We start from the raw sequence: 10401 nt of genomic DNA on the forward strand, positions 1-10401 counted from the left end.
TGCCCTAAAGTTTCATTTGCTGCATTTCCCTTGTTTCAGATGTTGCTCCAGCAGCTCCTTCACTACAGCAAATCAAATAAACAAATGAAAAATTAAAGCTATTGTTATCCAGCCGCTCCCTCAGGGGTCTGTGGTTCTTTGCATATTTATGATGTTTTTTGGGCTGTGTGTGGGATGAGAACAGATGGCTGATGGGTTCCAGTGGCTTACCTGCTCCAGCAAACTGGCAGGTGTCCACACCTCCAGCAAATGAAAACCCACAGAGCAGTTTGGGAAGAGAAGTACATTGTAGTCATTGAAAGCTGCTTCCAATTGCTTATTGTGTTTTTTTTTTTTTTTTTTTTTCCTTGTGGTTACTTCTCCTGTGCTGTTCATTAGCCCTTCTGGAATTTAAATGGCACATTTTATGGATGAGAGTTAACTGGGTTTGCCAGATAGAATTGCTGCATTGCCATTGCCTCTGTGCATGAATATAGAGATGTGGACATTGATAGGAATGCAAGTCCCTCGGAATGTTCTGACTGATAGAATATTTCTTTTCCCTCCTTATTTAATTTTGCTGTTTGGAGTGAAAGGAACGCATTTAAATAATAAAACGAACCACAATGTGCCTGCTGCTCTATTCAGGGAGTTTTTCTAATTTCAGTTCTTTCTGCAGAACTGCTATAAATACTCTGACATGAGAATGCCTGAGAAATAGGTCACAAGGAAAACTGCTAATATGTACATTTGATAGAACTCCTTCCAAAGTTGATTCCTTTCAGAGTGTTTCATAAAGCAAATAATGTGAAGATGAAGCTGGAGTTTTCAAGAATACCTGCCTGAGAGTGGGAACCAGATGAACATTCCTCTGCTTCTGTTCACCCCCAGACATGCTCTGAATCCAGATCTCATAAGAGACAGGTGAAACTGCTGCAGGCTGGAGTCCTGCAAGAGCATCAATAATGTGATTATCTTTTCTTAGGACTGTTTGCTTTTTGAAATGACCATAATTTGGCAGATGCTGTGTCACTGTCATATTTTCTGGAAAAATCCTCTTTGCCCAGGGTTTCTCTCCTGAGAAGCTGAGAAGCCTCAGAGTGTGTTTTGCTGCTTTGGAATGCAATATGGAAATTGCTTATCAAACATGTGAATTGCTTTTTCTTAATGACCAATCACAGCCAGCTGTGTCGGACTCTGAGGAGTCAGTCATGACTTTTGTTATTCATTCTTGTTAAGCCTTCTGATGTATCCTTTCTGTATTCTTTTAGTATAATATAATATAATGTAATATAATATAATATGATATAATACGATATGATATGATATAATATTATATAATATTATATAACATTATATAATATTATATAATATATAATATAATATATTATATTATATGATATATCACAATATATAATATAACATATAGTTATTATAATTAATATAATATAATATGATTATTATAATGCAATATAATTAATATGATATAATATGATATAATATATGATATAAGATATTATATAAGATATAATATAAGATATATTATACAACATATAATTATTATAATTAATATAATATAATTATTATAATACAATAAAATCAATATTATATAATATGTTATAATATGATAAAATGTACCATATGTAATATAATAGATATACCTAATATAATGCAATATAATGCAATATAATGCAATACAATATAATCAATATTATATAATATGTTATAATATGATATAATGTACCATATGTAATATAATAGATATACCTAATATAATGCAATATAATGCAATATAATGCAATATAATACAATATAATACAGTATAATACAATATAATATATAAATATATCAGCCTTCTGAGAACATGGAGTCAGATTAACCCCTTCCCTCCTCCTGGGGACCCTCACACAGACACAACGCTGCTCCTCCCAGGGCTGGTTACTGGGGGGTGTCTCCTGCAGGGTGCCCCCAGCAGAGCTGCAATTCTTGGAGTTCACTTGGAAAAAACCCCATCATCTTTGCTCACAGGAAAAGGGAACAAAGGGAACATCGGCGTGCTCAGTGCCAGGGTGAGCAGCAGTGGGGAGCAGCCCTGCAGCCCGGGCTGAGCTGGCAGCATTCCCTGGGAGCAGGGATGTGTTTGTGGCACATCCAGAGCCAGCCTGGCAGGCAGGGCTGGGCTGGGCTGGGCTGGGCTGCTGGAGCAGCCTTATCTTGTGTCACAGAGCTTTTTCCAGTCCTGTTTTCTCAGGGTGCCAGCCCGTGGCACCTTCCCCCAGGCGCTGCTGTCGCCTCTCTGGGAGGGCCCAGCCTCTGGAGAGGCTCCCAAAAAAATCTTCTGGAAACGACTGACTTCTGTAAGCAAACAGACAAAAAGGCATTTAAGTCCTCCCGACTGAATGTGTGACATAGTAAAATTCTAAACTGGCTTTGGCATCAGACTGAGCAGAAGTTTTGGCTGGGATTTCGGAGGTTTTGGTGCAATGTGAACCCTCAGTCCAGAGGAGGGTGCTGGACACTAACAGGGATCAAAGCCCAGTGTGTTGGATGCATTTTGGCAAAAAAACTGGAATTTTGAAAATCTCTTTTTAAGCTTTTCTCCCAGGCCTGGGAGCTGGATCTTTTAAGAGACACAATGCACACTGGGCTCAATCTGATTTATTTTTTTTCCCCACAGCACTTTGGAGGAACTTCAGATAATCATCAGAATGTGTGGACACTTATTTAAACTGAACTTCAAGCTGTGGAAAGTCACTTAGAAAAGCACTTTTGGGAGGAAGAGTAATCTTAAAAGACAGAATGGAAATATGCATTTTATTTTAAAAAATTCTTTGTGGTCTTCAATATTTTTGATGATAAGGGAATTCATGGGCATGGTTGAACCTGAGTAGAAAATCCAGGCTGAACTTAGGTGTTCTCAGATGATGTATTACACAAAATCAAATTAGATTTTCATTAAGGTAATCTGTGTATTTTATTTATACTAATATAAATTAACTGTTTTGATCTATGATGGTTAATAAACCAAATATGTCCTGAGGTCTTCCAAAGGCATAACAAGCCTGGTATGCTTTAGGGCACTTGTATTAAGTAAATCTGGAAGCATTGAATAAGGGAGGAAAATGAAAACATGATGCAAACAGAATGCACTTAACATTTATTGTGGCAACATAAATAAATGCTTGGAATGTTGGAGCTTGAATTTGAGGGAATAACTGGTAAAAGAAACCAGTCAGAAAAAACATGTGATAACGGCAGAATGGAAAAGTTAAAATTTAATTCCAGCACGAGAATTTTTCCATGGAGGCTGATCCCCTGGGGTGCTGGTGATCTTCCCCCCAGGATCAGGGAGGCTGAGGGGTTCCCAGAGTGTTTGTTGGCATCTTCTGGGGGCACTGGGTGCCCCTCTGGCCCTGCTCCTGCCCAGCCCAGGTGTGCAGAGTGGGTACAGGCATTTGGTGTTTAATTACTGCTCTGCTGCTGTCAGTTCTTAATATACTCACAGCAATAAGTGCAAGATGATCTATCCTAGCCAGGCTTCCAATGTTTATCATGAATAGAGAATGAACTGGCATAAAAGCTTTAAGGATCTCTTCCCCCTCCTGTAGTGAGTAAAAACTTGATTTCCTTAACTAATAGATTGCTGTCAGTGTAACAGGAACAGAGTTTCCAGCCTGTAGTTAAAGAAAAAAAATCACTTGCTCCATTTACTTCATATAGCAAAAAATCCCAGCCCCAGAACGGCGAAGAGCTCGTGCTTTGTGTGTGAAAAATCCTGTGTTTTGGAGGCAGGGATGGCATTAACATTCTAATGGTGGCTGCTTAAGTGCAATCAATGTATTGCAGGTGTTCGACAGATCCCGGGGATGGAGCGCTCCTTGTCTGAAGCTGGAATTGGCTGCCTGCCTCCTGCTCTCTGGGGGCTGATTCAGTTTGTCTGTTTGCTCATATTTTACAGTAAATTAGAGACCTGTGACCATCATATTAATACTTGGAACAAAAGCCTTTGAGTGCTTTTATCTTTAGAGTAAATTATACTGACTCAAATTAAGAGACATTTGGAATTTTCCTGATGAAATAGGAATGTCAGGAGAAGGAATATGTAAATCTCTTTTGCCATTTTCTGGATATCAAAGCCTGACATCCAGCACCAGGTTGGAGCTCAGGAGATGGACAAAGCACCAGTGGCTGCTCTGTTGCATCTCTTTGGAGTATGATATGTTTTTTATATTGCTTTGGTACAGCATGAGCTGCAGAGTGCTCCTGGCTGGGCTTTCCTGAGCTGCTCTTACACCAGCACACAGCTCATAAGAATCCAGGTTTGGACAAAACCAGGGAACTGCTGCTCCTCCCCTACCTTGGGGCTGTATTTGCTCAGCAGAAATGGTCCCTGCTGGAGTGAAATTTAGTGACCAGAGTGATACTGGAGCTGGGGCACATGGATAAATGATTTATACCAGGGACTGGTGGGTTGTCTTTTGTAACTTGTCTCCCTTGGGCGTTTGTGGCCTTATTTTCAAGGGTGTTGATCCCTTTATACAACTGTCAGTGAAACTGGGTTTTAGAGGGAAAATGAAAACCAGAATTTCTGTGTAGATTTTAAAGATGACCATGTGGATTTTGGGGTCTGGTCCAGAGCATGCTGCAGTCAAGGGAGTCCTTCATGTGACTGAGCTGGGCAGTCACGTTGAGCCACAGAAGAACAAAAACTGGCACAGCACAGAGAACCCCCAAATGTCTGGGCTCACTGTGGGCACTTAACTCAGGACAAAGCTTTTGGCAAACTGGCAGAGCTGGGGGTGGCTGGGGGCAGTGGCACCCCCAGGGAAAGGAGAACAGGCATTTTAGAGAATGAATGTGTTCTTTCCAACCCGATAGTCCCTGTGGACCTGGAGAATGAAGAGCAATCTCATTGTAAAATATTCATAGACAGCTGCTCTATAGCATTTATCCCAGTGTTACTTCAGTCTTGAGCTAGTCTATAATTAAAGCATTTATGTTTCAGATGCTTAACAGGGTGTTTTAAAATGTTTAGGTCTTGTAAATGATGTTTATTTATGGTTAGCTAATTAAGCCAGCAGAGTTCAGCTTGGTCTCCAATCCAGCCCAAAAGACAAGCAGTGACATTCCCTGCTACTTTGGAAGCAGCTGATCCAAAAGGGATCCCCACTCCCTCCTTCCCTGGCTCTGTCTCCTGGTCCTCCTGGCAGGAAAAGGGATGCACAGGGATCCAAGAGCTGTTAAATGAAGCTGCCTGTCCTGGGTGCTGACACATTTGGGCTGTTGGGTCTTTGGTGTCACCCACCCCTCCAGCCTCTCACTGCTCTGTTTGGTGCCCAAGGTGATGCCTTAAATTTTAGCGTTTATATTTTTCAGATTCTGTGCTGCTTTAGTGTGTAACTCTGAGCCTTTCATTACGTGTTAGCAAGTTCTCTTCACAGGGTAGGTACACAAAAATAATCCTTTTCCAGCTTGAGCAATGGCAAAAATTGCAAGCTCCAGGCCCAAAAAGTATAAACATATCATAAATAATATTATAAATAAATGGTGAATTGAAGAGAGAAAAACAAGGAGGATGGAACTTCATAATCTAAAGCTTTAATTGGATAATTAACTCCTATATGCAAATGGAGCAGAACTTATAAAAGTGAGAGACCCCATGACTGGTTGTCCATTTTTGTGACCATTTTGTTCATCTTGGGTGTAGCCCTGGCTGGGCTCTTGTGCTGCCCAAGGTGGATCCATTGAGGCCTTTTAATAAATCCCTGCTTTATTCTTGAACTCTGTCCAGCCTCTGTTCTAGGGCAGCCTTCTCAAGGCTCCTCTTGGCCTCATCTCCGAGCAGGAGTGGGGCTTTGCTGCTCTGCAGAGGGGTCTTGTGTTGCTCTAGGACATGAAATAAAATGACACACGCTGGAACCTCTAAGGATAAAAAGAAGGAAAGTTTAATTTCTGACTCCAACATTTATAGATTTCCAAAAGTGACAGTGGATTGGAGGGTGACAGTGCCACCTCTCCAATGACACTGCACAAACCAACAGTCCATCAAGTTTATCCTCCTCCAGAAAGGAATGCAAAACAATTAATTATTTACATAAAGTGTGTGAGAAAGTTCATTACAAGAATGTAAACAACAGAAGGCTCAGAAGAACTTAGAAGAACAGGGCGACTGTCTTGGTTCTGGTGGGGAGGAGAGTAAAAGTGTCAGGTGAGTGCTGGCTGCTCCCTGGATCAAGGTGGGCTTGGGGACAGCCCCTGGGCTGGAGGGGACAGTGTCCTGCTTCTGCTTGGATGCCTGTGGCATCCAGTGAGGCCGTGGGATGAAATGGAGTTTGGGTTCTTGAAATGGAAGTGAAAGTTTGCAGCCACACCGCTGACAGTGAGCCGGGTTTGGGGCCAGCCCTGCCTTCCACAGGGATGCAGAGAGCCCAGCCTTTGCTCAGCTGCAGGAGCCTGGGGAGAACACCCAGCCTGGAGAGGAGACCTGGTGCCAGCCCTGAGCTGGGTGCTGCGGGCTCCGGTTCCCTCTCCAAACACACTTTAGCGTTTCCCTAGCGAACAGTTCATTATCTGCCCTCCCTCTGCGAGTGTGAACTCCCGGGCTTTCAGGGCAGGAATCCTGTCTCTGCTGCTGGCTGGATGCTGAGCCGTGCTGGCTGCTGAGAGGTCTCAGTGCTATTGTGATGCAAATACCAATAACACGAGGGAACAAGAAGGTAAAGAGCTGTTGGCACCAGCTGGCAAGCTCGGATGCATTTTGTTTCCACCAGATAATCCTGCAGGGCTGTGATACCCTGTCACTATTTCTCAATTTCTTTTTTTTTTTTTTTTTTAAATGCAGTATTACTGTGAGGGGTTGGCCTTTAGCATCCTTAAATTCTTGCTTTTAATCTTTGACTCCTTCTATTCATGTAATTATTTCCATCCTCTTTCTCCCCATTGTGAAGTTTTGCTTTCAGAAGAATTCTACCTTTAAAGCAGCCACTAAATGAGGTCAAAAAGTGCATATATGGAAAGAATATCTTGTCTAAAACATGCAAGTTATGGTTCATCAGCCTCTTGGCTGTGTTCAAGTGGCTATTAGCAATAGCATGTGTAACCTCCCGTTGCTTTACTACCCGTGTTTTTCACTTTATGCTTTATCCACCAATGCAGAAGCCTCTGCTCAATGAGATTTGCTGATGGACTGGTCCTATAAAAAAATTCCTGATGGTGATCAAAGCACAGCTCAGACATTGCCCCCGGGGCTGTGATGCCCTGTGTGCTCTTTACAGGGGCCAGATGGTTGCTACGTGTGCCAAATGCCACATAGAAATTCACGGCATCTCTGTGGCGAACCAGTACGTTTTAGTTAGTGTAAATCAAAACACAGCCCCAAATTACTTCTAAACCAAATTGTAACACTTTAATGTAACTGCTCCCAGGCCGGCTGGAGTGGGGTTTGCTTTTGTTCATTTCGGGAACCATCTGTGCCTGCAAGCACAGCTCCAGTGCAATAAAAATAACTCCAGAAAGCAGAGTGAACACACAAAGTGGGCTAAATCGGGTTAAATTAGCTTCAATATAAAAACTGGTAGAATTCCTCTCTTCAGTGCTGCCTGAAAGAGAAACGTGTTGCCACCTTGTGCAGGGCTGGGTCACCCAAACCCTGCTCCCTTCAGGTGAGCACGGAGGGAGGGGAAAGGCAGGTGGGACTGAGCCACAGCAGGTGATTTCACCTCAGCAGTGTCTCCCCAGGAGCTGCCCTGGTGTGGGACAGACAGACAGACAGCTCCACAGCACAGACACCACCAGGGTTATTAGGCAGGGATATATTCTCCAGTGCTGCACAGGAGGGGGAATTCTGGGAGCAATGTAATTCAGATTGGAGCTGTGATTCAGCTCCTGAAATTCATTGAAGCAGCAGGTCTAAAGCTGAACAGTTTTACCTGGATCTATGCAAATTTATGGCATAATGTAACATGGAAATATATGTAAATGTTGTCAATTATTGTAAAGCAAAGAAGCACATAGATGGAATATTCCATAAAATGTTTTATACAGCATTTTTTGAATTCCTAAAAGAGCAAACCTGAGAAATAGCAAATGAACTGGAATTGAATGTGGATGTTCCAAGTCCATTACATTGGGACATTTTCTTTGAACTGCTTATTAATCTCACCTTCCGTGCAGGTTTTCAAGAGCTCACTTCTTTCCACTGCTACATTATACCTTTACAAATCAGGGAAATGTCAACTCGTGATTTACTGACAAAGCCGACAACTGACATAATTTATCTCACTTGAGATCAGTTCATCAAACTTGGGAACATCTTGGCTGCTGTAAAATCCAGGCATTTGATACAATCGTGGCTGCTTAAAATGCAAAGGCTAACCTACATTTTTAAAATGCTGTAAAAAGAACAAGAAGTGATGCCAGGATGAAAATTTATGAGGCACGGAGCCGGGATCTGAATTTAGCGTTTGCTGCGTTTGGAGTGTTGTTACTATCTTGTTTGCACAGTTGAAAACCAGTGTTAATGGGAGGATGGAGCTTTAAAATTCGAGTCCAGCACCGGCTGTGACCTGGTGCTATGCAGGAATTTTAAATGCTCATCCTTAATTTAATATAACATTGTTTGATACCAGTGGCTCCTTGTTAGTGCAGCTCTGATTAGAGCAGCACGTTCCGGCAGTTTGAGCACTTGCTGCATTCAAATTCAGAGGTAAACCTATGAAAACACAGATGAAAGTGGAGTGATATAGTTTAATATCAACTACTCTGATAATATTAAAATGGAATTAGCTTTTGCACCTTCTATCAGAAGGTGTTCTGTTTAACGTAGCAGCCTTCTAAGGTTTTGGGGGTGTCAGGTTTGTTTTGGGTGTTTGCACAACGTGCAGGATGTGGCTGAGTGCTCTGACAAACAACAGCTCCTGCAGTTCTCAGCACTGGGGTAAGAGATTTCCTAGGATATTAAAACACAGAGTTTTAGATTAAAGCATGATAGCCCCTTCCTGTTATTCTCCAAGTGCCTCGGTAATGGCCAAACTATTGGGTACAAAGTGGTACAGATTCCACCGTGGGGACTGAAAGCAGAATAACTGCAGTGGGAGATGAGTTCTGGTGTTGTAAAACAACTTTGGGGAGCACTTTGCTCTTAAATATTCATGACCAAGCCATCAACCGATGTGCCAAGAGCCGTGTTGACACAAAACCTGATCCAAGGGTAAGCCAAGGCTCAGTCTCGATGTTTAGCTCGGATTTTGCACCCCAAATGTGTTGGATGCTTCTGATCTCTTTCTGAGCCTGGCAAGAGCAGGGCTGGGAGTGTCTGGGGCTTTCTGCAGCTCTGCCCGGTGATGTGTGTCCTGCTGACACGCAGCACTGCCGAGAGAGCTCTGCAGGTTATGGGGAAAGCACAGCTCGGGTTAACATTTATCTCAACTGTCATCGCTATTTGCAACACTAAATCTTCCTCATAAATAAGTGCAGAAATCTTTGCTTCAAAGTGAAAAATTCATGCTCCAGTTAAACCTCAATTATATTTCCAAACAATATTTATCAGATTTTCGGATGTGTGCTTAGTGCAGTTCAATTTTGTGCTATCAGTCAGAAGTGGCAGTGCTTGAGAAGGGGGGCTGGGGGCGTTTTTCAGGTGGGAAATGGAGCGTGCAGAGAGGAGGCAGTGCTGCCAGGGCAGGTGAGAGGGGCCCGTGGCTTGGGTCCACTTCTAATGAAATATCAGTGCATTAAAAAAAAAATAAAAATCTCTGTAATGTTTCTCCCTGCAGAACAAGGGAAGTGGACCTGAATTTTAAAGTCTGCTCCAGGGGCTTGGAATGGGAAGCTATTGTTTCATTCCATAATTCTGGGGAGGTAACAACCAAGCACCTCTAATTTCATGACTCTCTGAATTTATTTCACCTAATCTTTTTTTTCTACAGCAATTTACCACATTAATTTAGCAAAAAACTTGACAAGTGTGCACATGCAGAACTTAAGCTCTGTCCTTAAGTACACATTAAGTAAAGATTTAAGGTTTTAAATATAAGATTAATTCAACTCTTTCTTACAGTTCCATTGCAAAATTGTTGATTATCTAGAAACTCATGTTTCTTGTGAATTTGACCATGTGTAATGCATTCTATGTATAGTGCTAACACTTATGATCAGAGAAGTAAAACTCTTGAGCTGAATGGGAATGAAGTGTGTGTTTTGAGGCTGGAAGTGTCGAACAGATTCTTCTTAAAAGTTTTGAGAGGAAACTTGTGGGCTGGAGCTGTGACAGGCTGCATACGTGAGGTGCTGGCTCCCAGCTCGTGTTTTAGGCAGCGTCCCCAGAATCTGGTGCCTCCCTGAATGTTCCTACTCCCACTCACCCACCCATTTACACCTGGAGCTGCTTCTTGAAGTCATTTCTGCTTCTTCCATTGATGTACT

This window comes from Onychostruthus taczanowskii, unplaced genomic scaffold (genome assembly GCF_017590055.1).
Source record: "Onychostruthus taczanowskii isolate IOZ18803 unplaced genomic scaffold, ASM1759005v1 scaffold56, whole genome shotgun sequence".
Taxonomy (NCBI): domain Eukaryota; kingdom Metazoa; phylum Chordata; class Aves; order Passeriformes; family Passeridae; genus Onychostruthus; species Onychostruthus taczanowskii.